The sequence below is a fragment of the Bombina bombina genome, chromosome 7, assembly GCF_027579735.1.
Source record: "Bombina bombina isolate aBomBom1 chromosome 7, aBomBom1.pri, whole genome shotgun sequence".
Lineage (NCBI taxonomy): Eukaryota > Metazoa > Chordata > Amphibia > Anura > Bombinatoridae > Bombina > Bombina bombina.
Genome location: NC_069505.1, coordinates 207,848,231 through 207,866,360, shown reverse-complemented (window position 1 = coordinate 207,866,360; position 18,130 = coordinate 207,848,231).

Sequence of the window (18,130 nt, the reverse complement as noted above, 5' to 3'; positions counted from 1 at the left end):
ATAATGCCAACGTCATGTACGTTTCACCCCTATGAACATGTGATAAGGGTGAAACATACATGACGTTGGCATTATAGCCTTTTGTATGCTTTAAACAAAGTGGCTTTGTTTTTTTTGCTTATAGCACACACATCTCTTTTGAGGACTTTACAATTGAAGCTCAGCATTCTTTTGCCTCACATCACAACTATATTCCTTGGTCTTACCCGTTGGGATGAATGAGGGAATTTGGCCTATGAGTTACCTTATATTTATACTACTGTGAAACAGGAAGTCAAGGTTGAACAATTTCCTGTTCCTAGTCACCCAGGTGTACTAAATTTTTTAAAATATCAACTGAAATATACTTCAAATCTATTTTTCTCATATGAATTCATAAGGGTGTAAATAATTGTGCACACATATTTTTAATAAAGATTGTTTTCTTTTAGATAAACCTGTGTTGTATTTGCGATTGTTTGCTATCCATGAGAGCAGAATATTTTTGTGTATATTTTGAACAAAAGATCAAATGTTTAAACAATAAAAGCAATTTGTCACAGTCTTCTCATATTTACCAAGGGCACCAATATGAGTGGAGGGCAATATTTATACATTATAGCCCTTTCCAGTCAAAAATATTATTAAAGGGACATGAAACCCAAAATTTTTCTTTCATGATTTAGGTAGAACATACAATTTTAAACAACTTTCCAGTTTACTTCTATTAATTCATTAATTTGCTTCATTCTCTTGGTATCATTTGTTGAAGGAGTAGCATTGCACTACTGGTTTCTAACTGAACACATGGGTGAGCCAATGACAATCGGTATATACAGTATATATATATGCAGCCACCAATCAGCAGCAAGAACTTAGGTTCTTTGCGGCTCCTGAGCTTACCTAGATAAACCTTTCAGCAAAGGATAACAAAAGAAGGAAGCAAATTAAATAATAGGAGTAAATTGGAAAGTTGTTTAAAAATGTATGCTCTGTCTAAATCACGAATGCCTAATTATAACTTTACTGTCCCTTTAATATTTATATGAAAAATATATGGGTGTAACACTTTATTTTAATGTATTTATGCTGTGTTTGGTGCAATTTTTTTTTTTTTAAACCTTTACACAAGCCTGATTTGCATTAATTTAGTTTGCACTCAAGCAAACTCGTTTACATTCAACTTGCAATACCTAGAAGTTAGTGCAGTCGCGGTCTTGCTTATTGCAACTTGCACTAACAATAGCGGCCACTTGTAATCTAGCCTATTGTTGGTTAAAGGGACATAAAACCCAATTTCCTTCCTAAGATAGGGACAGTCCACGGCTTCATTCCTTACTGTTGGGAAATACAACACCTGGCCACCAGGAGGAGGCAAAGACACCCCAGCCAAAGGCTTAAATATCACTCCCACTTCCTCATTACCCCAGTCATTCTTTGCCTTTCGTCACATTAGGAGGTGGCAGAGAAGTGTCAGAAGATTCGGAGAGTCCTGAAAAAAGGGTATCTGCCCTTCGAGATAGGACTGGAGTTTTAAGTAGTCATGTCAACCTCTCAGTGAGAGTATTGATGAAAGTTAGAGTCTGGAGATGAAGGGAAAGTTTTTCCGGCGAAACCATCCAGACTACTGCTAACAGCTCCTAAGCAATCAGTGTTGATGAGTTTCACTGCCTGCTTTCTCTCACTCAAGTCCATGTCAGGAGCTCTGCTATAAGACTGTCACACTGTCCACAGCATGGATCCTGGAGGTAAGATTGTTTAAATTTTTACACATAAAATGCTATAACAGGGTCACAGTGTGGCTCCTTTATACCTTGATAGGATCCAGGGTTAATATCCTTTGAAGGGGGTTTATTGAACAGTTGGGGTTAATTAATCGGTGTATTAATTATTTACATGCTGCTTTGTGTGGTTTTTTCCTGGGCTGATAGACTGTGTGTTTTTGGCTGGAACAAACAGGTTTCACTTTTATGTTTCACTTTCGTTTTTGAAAGTGTTGCACAGCTCCTATTACTTGCTGTACTTGTAATAACAAGGGAAGTACTCTCTTGCACTCCATGTGACCGGGTGTGGTCTATGTTCATTTCCTACTGTCTGGGTCTAGGAGGTGGTGAGTATAAAGGTGCAGTTTTCTATAATTAAAAAACAAACAAAAATGTTTTTATTTGTGTCCTTCTGTGGGTATAACCTGAGCTATGGAGGACTGACATTTTAGAAGGTACTCCTTCTGTTCTAAATCATACCTGTTTATATTGTGAGGAAGCTGTGGTTTTCAATATTATGAGAGTGTCCAGCACACAGCAATACAATGAGGGTAATTTCCAAGAGTGACTGCCACACTCCACAAATGTATCATATGTAGAAAATGGAAAAACTCCTCTGAAGTAAAAAAACCCATCTTTATTGTGATACAGGATCAGACATAAAAACCACAACGTTTCATGGTCAGTGCCCCTTAATCATGTGATGAAATGCAATCATATCACACCTGTTTAAATAGGTTGTTAAGCCAGGTAATAAACCCTTTACACTTTCATTAGTGACAAAAATCACATACATGTATATCGCCCCCTTCTGGACAACTGTGAAATGATACAACACTTAAAAATAATGTTTATAAAAAACAATGTTTATAAAAAACAGATATAGAGCCTCAATGATACAAAAGGCAGCCACACACATATTGATTTATGTACAGAGTTATATCATCCCAAAAAAGAGAAAACATAGAAAAATTTAAAGTATACCAAAGGATAAATTGCAGAAATATAAATAGCAATTCCCCATTCCCATCTAGTCAGTGCAGAAACATAGTGTAGATATAGAGTGAAAAACTCATTACCTAAACTCAACAGTATAAATGCAAGAGACTTACAAAGAGGGGAAGGGAAAACCTTAACTAATGAATAGGGGGAACAATGAGTCAGTAGAAAACCGACCAATTAATCTCCCTATTCATATCCTTCGGCTCCAGGATATCCAACTTAGAGATCCAAAAGTTTTCACGCTGTTTCAACAGCAGTTCTCTACTGCCACCCCATCTCGGGATCTTAATGTGGTCTATAACCTGGAACCGAAGCTGACTAATATGATGCACTGTTGTAAAAAAATGATAGGCCACGGGAGCAGTAGTTACTTTGCATCTTATGTTGCATTTGTGCTCCGTAATGCGGTCCCCAATCCTTCTAGTGGACTCGCCAACATAGGCCCGCCCACAAGGGCATTTAATCAAATAGACAACAAAGCTGGTATTGCAGGTGTAATATTCTCTGTATTTGAACTTGTGACCAGTCTGAGGGTGTACAACATATGGGCTTTTTATTATAGAACTACAATTTATGCACCCCAAACATGGAAAGCACCCATGACTCTTTTTAGTGATATAACCCTGTTGGGGAACTCTTACAGGACCCACGTCAGCCTTAATTAGAACATCTCTTAAGCTTTTGCTCCGCTTGTATGCTGGCATCGGGTACTGACCAAATTCCTCAATATTAAGGTTGCAATTCTGTAAAATACCCCAATGTTTGCGTATAATCCTAGCTGATGACTTTGTCTGCAGAATTGAGACACAAAAATGAACCTCTTCTTATTCTCTCGCTGGGGTCTAGGTTTTAACAATGAATCTCTTTCAATGGCAGCCACTGATTTGATGGTATCTGGAATGAGATCCCTGGGATAGCCCCTTTGTAGGTTGTGGTTTTCTCGGCCACTCAATTATGTTCCACATGCCTTAACACCGTTATAAAGTCTAAGGGAGACAAGCCTGCTAAGGCTCTTAGTCCCTCTGAGCCGTCTACCTCTCAGGACTCGGTGTCCTGTGAGATTACTACCCTGCTACATTATTAGCTCTACATGCAGTTCCCCGTAGCACATCTAATCCTCCTTCCATAGGGGGCCTTCTTCCTGCGGACTTTTTGTGCAGTTACAAACAGTGGTGTCTGCAGCCCTCAGTGCATTACCTCGCTCTAACAAACGCAAGAGAAAGGTTAAACATAGCTCTCCTGACCCGGAGTCATCTAAATATTTATCGGATTTAGATATTATGTCCCAGTTATCCGATGATGAGTTAACCTCTGTAGCTTCAGAGGGTGAACTTTCTGGGTCAAAGTCCTTAGCATCTAAGCCTCCTGCTGTGGTGGAACCGTCCTTTAGATAAAAAATTGAACACTTAAGTTTTTTATTAAAGGAGGTTCTGTCTACGTTAGAGGTTCCAGAGGCCACGCTGCCTGAAGATCCTATGATACCTAAATTAGACAGAGTTTACGAAGACAGGAAAGTTCCTTTGAACGAATGGGAAAGAATTGGTTCTTCCTTTTCCCCCTCGTCTACTTTTAAAAAGTTATTCCCAGTCTCTGACTCTCAACTAGATTTGTGGGGCTCCATTTCTATGGTGGATTGTGCTATCTCTACGCTTGCTAAACATATTACTGTACCTCTTGAGGATAGTTCTTCATTTAGAGAGCCAGAGATAAGAAAATGGAAAACTTTCTGAGAAAGATGTTTCAACATACAGGATTTTTGTTTCAACCGGCGGCTGCATAATTCCACTGTTGCCGGAGCGGCTTCTTACTGGTGCAACTCTTTGTCGCAACTCATTGAGGTGGAGTCTCCCCTCGAGGATATTCAAGACAGAATTAAAGCTCTGAGAATTGCTAATTCTTTTATCTGTGATGGGAACATGCAAATTATTTGTCTAAATGCAAAGGCCTCTGGCTTTGCGGTCCTAGCCCGCCAGGCGCTCTGGTTGAAGTCTTGGTCTGCGGATATGACTTTTAAGTCCAGACTCCTTTCTCTTCCCTTCAAGGGAAAGATTTTATTTGGTCCAGGCCTGGACACCATTATTTCTATGGTTACCGGAGGCAAAGGTGCCTTCCTACCGCAAGATAAGGAGAACAAGTCTAAGGGACGACACTCTTCTAATTTTCATTCCTTTCGTTCTGACAAATCTCAACGACAACAATCTTCCTCCAAGCCCGAGCAACCCAAGAGTACTTGGAAGCTGAGTCCTGGAATAATTCCAAGCAGAATAAGAAGCCCGCCAAAAACAAATCGGCATGAAGGGGCGGCCCCCGATCCGGGATCGGATCGTATAGGGGATAAACTGTCTCTTTTCACATGCCTGGTTCAAGGAAGTACAGGTTCCGTGGATCCTGGATAGGCTTCAAATCTCATCTGCCAAGGGGCAGATTCCTTCTACCAGACCAGAAAAGAGGGATGCCTTTCTAGGGTGTGTTCAGGATCTATCCTCCTTAGGAGTTGTTGTCCCGTTGCCTATCGAAGAAAGAGGTTTGGTGTTTTATTCAAACCTTTTCGTGGTCCCAAAGAAGGAGGGAACTTTCTGCCCAATTCTGGACCTAAAGTTCCTTTGAACGAATGGGAAAGAATTGGTTCTTCCTTTTCCCACTCGTCTACTTTTAAAAAGTTATTCCCAGTCTCTGACTCTCAACTAGATTTGTGGGGCTCCATTTCTAAGGTGGATTGTGCTATCTCTACGCTTGCTAAACATATTACTGTACCTCTTGAGGATAGTTCTTCATTTAGAGAGCCAGAGATAAGAAAATGGAAAACTTTCTGAGAAAGATGTTTCAACATACAGGATTTTTGTTTCAACCGGCGGCTGCATAATTCCACTGTTGCCGGAGCGGCTTCTTACTGGTGCAACTCTTTGTCGCAACTCATTGAGGTGGAGTCTCCCCTCGAGGATATTCAAGACAGAATTAAAGCTCTGAGAATTGCTAATTCTTTTATCTGTGATGGGAACATGCAAATTATTTGTCTAAATGCAAAGGCCTCTGGCTTTGCAGTCCTAGCCCGCCAGGCGCTCTGGTTGAAGTCTTGGTCTGCGGATATGACTTTTAAGTCCAGACTCCTTTCTCTTCCCTTCAAGGGAAAGATTTTATTTGGTCCAGGCCTGGACACCATTATTTCTATGGTTACCGGAGGCAAAGGTGCCTTCCTACCGCAAGATAAGGAGAACAAGTCTAAGGGACGACACTCTTCTAATTTTCATTCCTTTCGTTCTGACAAATCTCAACGACAACAATCTTCCTCCAAGCCCGAGCAACCCAAGAGTACTTGGAAGCTGAGTCCTGGAATAATTCCAAGCAGAATAAGAAGCCCGCCAAAAACAAATCGGCATGAAGGGGCGGCCCCTGATCCGGGATCGGATCGTATAGGGGATAAACTGTCTCTTTTCACATGCCTGGTTCAAGGAAGTACAGGTTCCGTGGATCCTGGATAGGCTTCAAATCTCATCTGCCAAGGGGCAGATTCCTTCTACCAGACCAGAAAAGAGGGATGCCTTTCTAGGGTGTGTTCAGGATCTATCCTCCTTAGGAGTTGTTGTCCCGTTGCCTATCGAAGAAAGAGGTTTGGTGTTTTATTCAAACCTTTTCGTGGTCCCAAAGAAGGAGGGAACTTTCTGCCCAATTCTGGACCTAAAGTACTTAAATTTCTCAGTGTCCCTTCCTTCAAGATGGAGACTATAAGGACCATCCTTCCTTTAATTCAGGAAGGCCAGTTTTTGACCACTATAGATCTGAAGGACGCTTACCTTCATGTTCCAATCCACAGGGAACACTTTCAGTTCCTGAGGTTTGCATTCCTGGACCAGCACTTCCAGTTCATTGCCCTTCCGTTTCGCCTAGCTACTGCTCCAAGAATCTTTATAAAGGTTCTGGGGGCTCTTCTAGCAGTTGTCAGAACTCAGGGTATTGCAGTAGCACTATCCTTTCATCTTGCAGAAGAATTCTCAGAGTCCCTTCTCAGTCTTCTTCGATCACATGGATGGAAGATAAACTTGGAAAAGAGTTCTGTTATTCCAAGTACCAGGGTGAAATTCCTGGGTACTATAATAGACTCTATATCCATGAGGATATTTCTAACAGACCAGAGACGTTGCAAGCTAACTTCGGCATGTCTTGCCCTCCGGACCTCCTTGAGTCCCTCTGTGGCTCAGTGTATGGGGGTGATTGGTCTCATGGTGTCCTGCATGGATATCATTCCTTTTGCCAGGTTCTGTCTCAGACCTTTACAACTGTGCATGCTGAGGCAGTGGAATGGCGCTCATTCAGATCTGTCTCAACAGATTATATCAGACAGCCGGTCAAGAGAATCACTTTCTTGGTGGCTCTGTCAAGATCATCTGTCCCAAGGGACATGCTTCTTAAGACCATTCTGGGAGATTGTGACTATGAACGCAAGCCTATCTGTATGGGGAGCTTTTTGGGGTGACAGGAAGGCACAGGGGTTGTGGACTCCCTCCCGATAAATATTTTGGAACTATGGGCAATCTTCAAGGCCTTGAAGGCTTGGCCACTTTTGTGTTCATCCCAGTTTATCAGATTCCAATTAGACAATATAACCTCAGTGGTTTACATCAACCATCAGGGGGGGAATGAGAAGTATCTTGGCAATGAAGGAAGTATCTCAGATTATGTTTGCTGTCAGCAATCCACATTCTGGGTGTGAACAACTGGTAGGCGGATTTTCTCAGCAGGCAATGCTTCTATTCAGGGGAATAGTCTCTTCATCACGAGGTGTTTGCAGAGATATGCAGCAAGTGAGGGACGCCGGAGATAGATCTCATGGCGTCCCGTCTCAATACCAAGCTACCCAGGTATGGGCCAAGGTCGAGGGATCCCCAAGCAGATCTAATAGATGCACTAGCAGTGCCCTGGAGGTTCAAACTCAAGTCCACATCAAGCAGGAGCGGGTATCAGTAATCCTGATTGCTCCATTGTGGCCGTGAAGGACGTGGTTCACGGATCTAGTGGGGATGCCCTCATCTCCTCCATGGAAGTTACCTTGATGCAGAGGCCTGCTGATACAAGGTCCATTTGTTCATCAAAATCTAGATTATCTGAGGCTGACTGCGTGGAGATTGAACGCTTAGTCTTAGCCAAGAGAGGTTTCTCTGAGAGTGTCATTGATACTCTTATTCAAGCTCGTAAACCAGTAACTCGGCGTATCTACCACAAGCTGTGGAGGAACTACTTATTCTGGTGTGAAGAGCGTGGTTTTTCCTGGCACAGAGTTAAGGTTGCCAGGATCTTATCTTTTCTCCAGGATGGGCTGGAGAAGGGCCTTTTTGCTAGTTCCCTGAGGGGACAGATTTTGGCCCTGTCGGTTTTATTGCACAAGAGACTGGCTGATCTTCCAGACGTGCAGTCCTTTATTAAGGCTCTGATTAGGATCAGACTTGTGTTTAGAGCTGGGGCTCCTCCTTGGAGCCTAAATCTTGTTCTTCCGGTTTTTCAACAGGTTCTGTTTGAGCCTCTGCATTCCGTTGACATTAAATTGTTATCTTGGAAGGTTCTCTTTTTATTGGCTATTGCCTCTGCGCGCAGAGTTTCTAAGAGCTCTGCCTTGCAATGTAAGCACCCTTATCTGATTTTTCATCCAGATAAGGCAGTTTTACGTACTAAATTGGGTTTTCTTCCTAAGGTTGTGTTAGATCGCAACATCAATCAGGAGATTGTGGTTCCTTTCTTGTGTCCTAATCCTCCTTCATCGGAGGAACGCTTACTTCACAATTTGGATGTGGTTCACGCCTTGAAGTTCTATCTTCAGGCTACTAAGGAGTTTAAACAATCTTCCTCTTTGTTTATTGTCTATTTTGGGGAAGCGTAAGGGGCAGAAGGCAACTTCAACTTCCCTATCTTTTTGGTTAAGGAGTGTCATCCGCTTACCTTACGAGACAGCGGGACATTGTCCTCCTGAGAGGATAACGGCTCATTTCACTAGAGCAGTGGCTTCCTCTTGGGCCTTTAAAAACGAGAACTTGTATGATTGATGAAGTTTATTTGATTTTAAATGTGTGTTTTTTGTATAACCACCAGGTGTTAATTTGTTATCACCTGTGTGGTTATATAAGGTAGACTTCAGTGTATTGTCTTTAGTCTATGATGAAGCGCCACTAGAGGGCGCGAAACATGTCAGACGGTTTGTCCTATTCTTGCATGTTTGTTTAATAGTATGAAATAAATGTTTCCTGGTTCAATTATACTGCTGTGCTGCTCCGTTTTCATTTTTTTTTTCATTCATTTTTTTTTCATTCCTTTAAAAACGAGGCCTCTATGGATCAGATTTGTAAGGTGGCTTCCTGGTCCTCTTTACATACTTTTTCAAAATTTTACAAGTTTGATATTTTTACTTCGGCTGAAGCAACTTTTGGGAGAAAAGTTTTGCAGGCTGTGGTGCCCTCAGAATAGGGTCCACCTCTTCCTTTTTGTTCCCTCCCATTATTCATTTAGTGTCCTCTGGAGCTTGGGTATAGTTTTCCCAGCAGTAAGGAATGAAGCTGTGGACTCTTCCTATCTTAGGAAACATAATTTATGCTTACCAGATAAATTCCTTTCCTTCCGGATAGTGAGAGTTCACGGCCCCCATCCGTTTCTTCTTGTCTATGGGCGGTCCCCTATTACTTATTTTATTCTTCTGGCACAATTTATACTCTAATGTTTCTCCTACTTTTCCTTGTTCCCTCGGCAGAATGTCTGGGGTAATGAGGAAGTGGGAGGGATATTTAAGCCTTTGGCTGGGGTGTCTTTGCCTCCTCCTGGTGGCCAGGTGTTGTATTTCCCAACAGTAAGGAATGAAGCCGTAGACTCTCCCTATCCGGAAGGAAAGGAATTTATCTGGTAAGCATAAATTATGTTTTTGATTCATTCTTGTTATACTTTTTGAAGGAGCAGAAATGCAGAACTGAGAGCTTACTGAACACATTGGGTGAGCCAGTGACAAGAGGCGTATATGTGCATCCACCAATCAGCAGCTAGCTCCCAGTAATGCACTGCTGCTCCTACCTAGGCATGTTTTTAAACAAAAGATACAAAGAGAGCAAAGCAAAATAGAACTAAATTGGAAAGTTGCTTAACATTGCATAATCTTTCTGAATCATGAACATGTAATTTTTACTTTACTGCCCTTTTAAATAAATATATATATATATACATATACATATTATTTAAAGGATTAACTGTTACATTTTAAAAGGACATAATACTTAAAAAAAATGAATGTGCTGCAATGTGTTCGCACATTTTTTATTGCACTATTGCTAACCAGGATTTTAGCCCCAGCAAAGATAAAGGCAGTTTCAGAGCAGTGGTGCACTACTGGGAACTAGATGAAGACATCCGGTGTTCCAACAACAAGACGCATATTTGCTTAGTTAATCAACAGCTAGCTCCAAGTATTGCATTACTGCTTCTGGGCCATGCTTTTAATCAAAAGATACCAAGAGAACAAAGTAAATTAAATTATAAAAGTAAACTGAAAAGCAGTAAAAAAAAAACTTAAAACAAATGCAAGATAAGAAGAGACAGCATGTGTTTAAAACAACAAACAACTTACTTGTTTTCCTGCAAAACAAGCACTTAGGAATTAGATTTTTTCTTTTCTTCTTGGATTGTTTTCCTGCGGCGGAACCGGCCGCAATTTTGGCGTGCACCCCCTGGGCTTCACACCTTTGTTCTTCCCCTGAACTTCCGGTGGCGTTCACAGCCTGCACGGGACCTGAGTGGCTGTCTTCGTGGATAAGCACTTAGGAATTCTCAACTGTATCCACTGCCTTTAGAGAGATAAGCAAGCAGACAGTACAGAAATTCTACTGTCACATGATTACTGCCGCAAAAGTCTCTACTGAACATGGGCAATAAACTGACACTAGCTAGAGCAGATGTCTTCTAGTAAGCACATCTAAGAAAAAACTGTTCCTTTGCCTTCCTGTAGAGAGCCCAGCCCACTTGTGGAGCTGTGAAAGGAAGTAATGAACCCTGTAAAAAAAACAAGTAAATGAAATAAAAGTTACAATTATTTTTAAATGATTAAAATACATATAGCAATGATTTGTATTAAATATAGTCCACTGATTGATGTTTTTTTTATTGAATGAAATAAACTGTTTTATATCTTTTACATTTTGCATAGCCATATTTTGCTTTTGTGTAGGTGCAATCAATGAAACCCCACAGAAAGACTAAGGAATGCTTGTTTCTTAAATTGTTTGTGTAATTACTCCTTTATTTTCTAAGAATACTGAATTTTCTTCTTATACAGTTGCAAAGTGGATGGCTTATAGGAACATTGTACGCTAGATTTTTATTTGCATAAATGTTTTCTAGATGATCCATTTATATATCCCATCTGGTAGTGTTTTTGTAACAATGTATAGTTTTGCTTATTTTTTTTTAATAACATTGTGCTGATTTTCAGACTTCTAACCAAGCCCCACACTGTCATATATAGACTGAAGTCTGCAGACTCATGCTTACTCCTGTTTGTGTAATGTTTGTTCTCATATGCAGGGGATGGGTGAGCGTCTGGTCTTCCTGCTTTCTCAGCTCCTTTCAGTCGGTGTATAGCAATCTGTGCATATTCTTCTTTATATTAGTGTATATTACAGTACATGCAGTTATCTTAAAATTGGTGTATGCTGTGCCTTTAAATGAATTAAATCTTAAAAAAGGAAGCTACAAGCCACTGGATTGGAACTGGATTTGAAGTTTTCACACTGCCCATTTTAATGGATTGGAATAGGAAACATTTTTATTGTAATATGTTTATTAGCGGCTAGATTATGAGTTTTTCGTTTTGAGCTGTGCGGTGCTAACGAGCAGTTTTTTACAAATCCGGGGTTAAAAGGCAAGAAGTGAGCGTTGAGCAAAATTTGCTCCTTACCGCACTCCAATACCAGCGCTGCTTAAGTCAGCGGTGAGCTGGTCGTACGTGCTCGTGCACGATTTCCCAATAGGGATCAACGGGGAGAGCCGGCTGAGAAAAAGTCTAACACCTGCAAAAAAGCAGCGTAAAACTCAGTAACGCAGCCCCATTGATTCTTATGGGGAAACACATTTTATGTTTACACCTAACACCCTAACATGAACCCCGAGTCTAAACACCCCTAATCATACACTTATTAACCCCTTATGTGCCACCCCCGACATCGCCGACACCTGCATTATATTTGTAACCCTTAATCTGCCGCTCCGGACACCGCCGCCACCTACATTATAGTTATGAACCCCTAATCTGCTGCCCCCAACATCTCCGCCACCTACATTATATTTATTAACCCCTAATCTGCCTCCCCCAATGTCGCCGCAACCTACCTACACTTATTAACCCCTAATAATCCCCAATGTCGCCGCCACTATTCTAAATGTATTAACCCCTAAACCTAAGTCTAACCCTAACCCTAACACCCCCTAACTTAAATATAATTTAAATACATCTAAATAAAATTACTATAATTAACTAAATTATTCCTATTTAAAACTAAATACTTACCTATAAAATAGGTTAAATTTAGTTAATTTATTTAATTATAGTGTAGTGTTAGGTGTTATTGTAACTTAGGTTAGGTTTTATTTTACAGGTACTTTTGTATTTATTTTAGCTAGGTAGTTATGAAATAGTTAATAACTATTTAATAACTATTCTACCTATTTAAAATAAATACAAACTTGCCTGTAAAATAAAAATAAACCCTAAGCTAAATACAATGTAACTATTAGTTATAGTGTAGCTATATTAGGGTTTATTTTACAGGTAAGTATTTAGTTTTAAATAGGAATAATTTAGTTAATTATAGTAATTTTTATTTAGATATATTTAAATTATATTTAAGTTAGGGGGTGTTAGGATTAGTGTTAGACTTAGATTTAGGGGTTAATACATTTAATATAGTGGCGGCGACGTTGGGGGCGGCAGATTAGGGGTTAATAAATGTAGGTAGGTGGCGGCAATGTTAGGGACGGCAGATTAGGGGTTAATAATATTAAACTAATGTTTGCGAGGCGGGAGTGCAGTGGTTTAGGGGTTAATATGTTTATTATAGTTGCGGCGATGTCCGGAGCGGCAGATTAGGGGTTAAAACATTTATTATAGTGTTTGCGGTGCGGGAGGGCCTCAGTTTAGGAGTTAATAGGTAGTTTATGGGTATTAGTGTACTTGTTAGCACTTTAGTTATGAGTTTTATGTTATGACGTTGTACCATAAAACTCTTAACTACTGACTTTTAAATGCATTAGGACTCATGACGGGGTAGGGTGTACCGCTCACTTTTTGGCCTCCCAGGACAGACTCGTAATACTGGCGCTATGGAAGTCCCATTGAAAATAGACTTTACGAAGTTAACGTAAGTCAGTTTGCGGTAAGGCCAAAAAAGTGTGCGGTGACCCTAAACCTTCAAGACTCGTAATCGCAGTGGGCGTAAAAAAGCAGCGTTAGGACCTGTTAACGCTGCTTTTTTACCCTAACGCACAACTCGTAATCTAGCCGTTAGTTTTTATAAATAGGATCCCATTTCGGATAGTTTAGACAATTCACCTGTTAGATATATTAACATAATAACTATTTGCTATGTAGTTTGCTAATGGAAATGTATTTTTCTGGCTTTGTATGACCACGGATGCCCAGGACTGCCTAGTGCTAAGGCTGTGTTCTAGGACAGTTAAGCAACTAATGGTCTTGGGGACGGTTACTTTTGTCTTGCATTTATCATATGAAGCAGAAGAGTAAATTGTCCATTGCAAAATATCTGCAAACAAAACAGCTGTCTTAAATATATTTAAAACTGTAATTTTGTTAGCAAAGTTTGCATTGATTTTTTAGTCCTAGGACACGCCTTTTGGAAAGATTCTTGCATGTTGTTTATCTTTGCTTCTTTGCTGTGGCCAATCAGGGACAGATATAAATGAGCTCCTGCACATATCAACCAATCACTGTGCTGCATGTAGGAGGGCCAGGGTTCTTCTTTCTAACGAATGTACTTTAGCTTCTTTAGGGGAGTGGAAAAACTACAATTTGTATGGTTAAATGGCAGGAAACGCAGGTAAAATAAATAATGAAAGTGCATTATAAAGCTTTTTTAACCATTATTGAACATATTATGGTGGAACACAAATTTTGAATTTAATGTCCCTTTAAATACATCTGGCTATTTAAGACAAAAAAAATTGAAATACATAAGAAATTTGAAACATATTCTATTTATTTTCAAACTCAAGTATATGGTATTTTACAGTACAAAGCAAGCACATGTCATAAAATATTTAACACTGCTAAAAAAAATATTAAATAATCTACACAAAAATAGTGACTCCTATTTTACGGTTCCATGTACTACAAAATTCAGTGTTGTGCCAGGAACAAAATAATTCTGTGTTTTACAGAAAAAAAGAAGAGCAATAAATAATTCTATTCTTAACTAGGAAAACCTTTAAGAAAAGTTTTAAATAATGATTAAACAGGTTACAAGTGTGCATTGAAACATACAAATTTATGTACAGAACGCTCTCACATCATTTATGAACACAAGAAGATTATACATAATTGTATATAAATACTGGTGTTTTGTGAACCTTGGTCTCAAAGGGACATGAAACCCAAAGATTTTCTGTCATGATTCAGATAGAGGGGACGATTTATTAAGATTTGGACGGACATTATCCGCTGTAGCGACCATGTCTGCCCGACATCGCTGAATGCTGACAGCATACGTGGGTGAACTGTTTGTTCAATGCTGCCCCCTGCAGATTCGCTGCCAATCGGTCTGATTGCTGTATGCCGCTTAAGAGGTGGTCTACGAGTTAAGACCACTGCTTCTTAACTCTTGTTTCTAGCGAGCCTGAAGGCTTGCGCGGAAACAGATGTATCTGGCCCAATTCGGGCCATTATAAATCGGCCCCAGAGAATAAAATTTTAAACAACTTTCCCATTTATTTCTATTTTCAAATTTGCTTCATTTTCTTGGTATCTTTTGTTGAAGGAGCAACAATGCAGTACTGGTGGCTAGCTGAACACATGAGGTGAGCCAATGACAAGAGGCATACGTGTGCAGCCACCAATCAGCATCTAGCTCCCAGCTCCTGAGACTACCTCTTTCAACAAGCAATACAATGGGAATGAAGGAAATTTGATAATATAAGTACATTGGAAAGTTGTTTAAATTTAAACAACTTTGTATGGCCTGTCTGAATTATGAAAGAAAATGATTGGGTTTCATGTTCATTTAAAGCAGCACTTGTGTCAGGTTAATGTGACAGCAAGTTTAGCAGTGTAATCTACATACTGGTTGAGTAGCTCCAACCTCTGCTTTATGACATCACAACATGTTATAACATAGCCTGGAACCCACCTGCTTTACACAGTTTGAAAATTAAAAACAAAACAAAACACTTTAACTTCTATTCTTCATTATGTCTCAGAATTTATACAAATTACAGAAAGTAACCTTTGAATACAAAACAATCACCAATATGATATTGGGGAAAAAAAAGATATAACATTGGAAAAAATGTCATGCAGATATTTACACTTACACCATATTTTTTTTAACAGTGAAACCTTTGTACTGTTCTTTGAAACAAGTGTTGGGGTTGGTTCCTCCTAATCCATACAAATTTTAAATTAATTTGATAACTGATTAGTTTAAAGTATAAGCCCATGATTTCAATTTCAAATAAAAAATATCAAATGTATATGTTATCTCAAATTTGAATTGTCCTGAGCGTACCTAGGTATGCTTTTCAACATAGGATACCAAATTTGGTAAAATAAGTAAATTGAAAAGTCTTTATAAATTGCATGCTTTGTCTGAATAATGTAAGTTTAATTTTGACTTAATTGTCCATTTAACCAAAACACTTTTGTGATTACATAACTATTGTCTTTGTTCAGCATTGTCTATAAAACGCCTTGTAGCATCCACCATACTTCCAGCTCATCTAACCAACACTAAACATTTAACTTACAGAACTTTACCTGCTCTTGATAGCATTATAGAAATCATTTTATTTATGTTCCTTTTACAGACTGTATCTAAGTAGCCCATTTGTAAATAATTCAGGTATATTATACCTATTCCTCTCCATCCTCTTGGGTTAGAGTTCATAAAATCCAATATGAATAACAGTAAAATTTGATGGCAGATAAATATATTGCACCTCATTAAGGGCTAGATTATGAGTGAAGCGCAATATAACGCTTACACAATATTTGTGCTCCACTCAGTCATACCAGCGTACGTAAATGCCCGGAAGCCTTGCACTCATGGGAGCCTCGTTTTAAAACCGATACACACAGCAAACCACCTTGTTCAGCGCAGTGGGCAAATCGCACAGTGTTGGGCAGCAGTAAATAAATATATGAATATATACATATATATTTATGTGTTTATATGTGTGTATATATATATATATATATATATACATATATATATATATACATACACATATTAACACATAAATATATATGTATATCAGCATATACATATATATTTGTAATGAAAAGACAGTCCCTCATTGACCTCAATCTAAAGGCGCTTTAGGTGCCATTTTTTTTCAAACACCCCACATCCCCTCACTTTAACCCCTTATAACTGCTTTTTGCAGTGTTTTTTAAAAAAAAACTCAGATTTATTTATAATTGTTAATTACTGTAATCTTTATTTTGGGGGCATTTTTTTCTTTTTAACCAGAGGTCTGACCTCTGGTTAATTGCGCTAAGCACAAAGTGAACCCACAAGCTTGTGGGAGTATTACCAGCCACTTGTAATGGCTCGTTATTTAACATGTTCCCCTAAACAATCAAATTTGCCCCTTTACAGGTGCAGGTTAAAGAGATACACTGAACCCATTTTTTTTCTTTCATGGTTTTAGATAGAGCGTGCCATTTTAAGCAACTTTCTAATTTACTCCTATTTTCAATTTTTCTTCATTCTCTTGGTATCTTTATTCGAAAAAGCCCAGCTTACAAGCTGGGCCCATCTTTGGTTCAGCACCTGGGTAGCGCTTGCTGATTGGTGGCTAAATGCAGCCACCAACCAGCAAGCGCTATCCATGGTTCTGAACCAAAAATGTGCCTGCTTGTAAACTTACATTCCTGGTTTTTCAAGTAAAGATATCAAGAGAATACAGAACATGTAGCTGCCAATCAGCAGGTGCTACCCAAGTGCTTAACCAAAAATTATTTTTTTCAGATAAAGATAGCAAGAGAATTAATAAAAATTTATAATAGGAGTAAATTAGAAAGTTGCTTAAAATTGTATGCTCTATCTGAATCATGAAATAAAAAAATTAGGTTCAGTGTCCCTTTAAGATATCACTCCACTCGTAATCTAGGCCTAAGTGTATAATCATTGGCTTTCTTCTATATAAGACATAATCTAGAGCAGTTCAGAAACTCCTCAGGCTATATAAGTGTAGATTCCTTTGCTGTGATGCTTCTCAGCTCTGTCTATTAATGAGGTACTGTACACATATTCTCAAAGGATGAATATTTTGTATCAGACATCATTATTATTTTATTCTTACCAGAAGCTACTTTTTTAGTTTTTTATTTCAAGTTTCTAACTGAAAATTAGATCACAGTAAGAATACATTTGCGCCACCTCTTAAACTGCATTGAGCTTAGGGGTATCCTTGTGCATTGTATTTGGCATTTCAAAAAGACAAACCTTGCATAAAACAAACATAAAATAATGTACAGTATTTTTCTTCTTATGAGATGTGTAAAGAGCTCTAAACATCATCCTGATAAAGACCTGCTATTAATATACAAGTAACCAGGAAAAGGCTGCCTCATATTAACTTTCAAAGACAGTGAAATGTGGAGGTAAATCCCAAGTTTATTGACATTCCAAAAACCAACTTTGACTTAACGTCACATCCTGTAACTTTTATACTTTTTATATATATATATATATATATATATATATATATATATATATATATATATATATATATATATATATATATATATATATATATATATATACAGTATACAGGGAGTGCAGAATTATTAGGCAAATGAGTATTTTGACCACATCATTCTCTTTATGCATGTTGTCTTACTCCAAGCTGTATAGGCTCGAAAGCCTACTACCAATTAAGCATATTAGGTGATGTGCATCTCTGTAATGAGAAGGGGTGTGGTCTAATGACATCAACACCCTATATCAGGTGTGCATAATTATTAGGCAACTTCCATTCCTTTGGCAAAATGGGTCAAAAGAAGGACTTGACAGGCTCAGAAAAGTCAAAAATAGTGAGATATCTTGCAGAGGGATGCAGCACTCTTAAAATTGCAAAGCTTCTGAAGCGTGATCATCGAACAATCAAGCGTTTCATTCAAAATAGTCAAC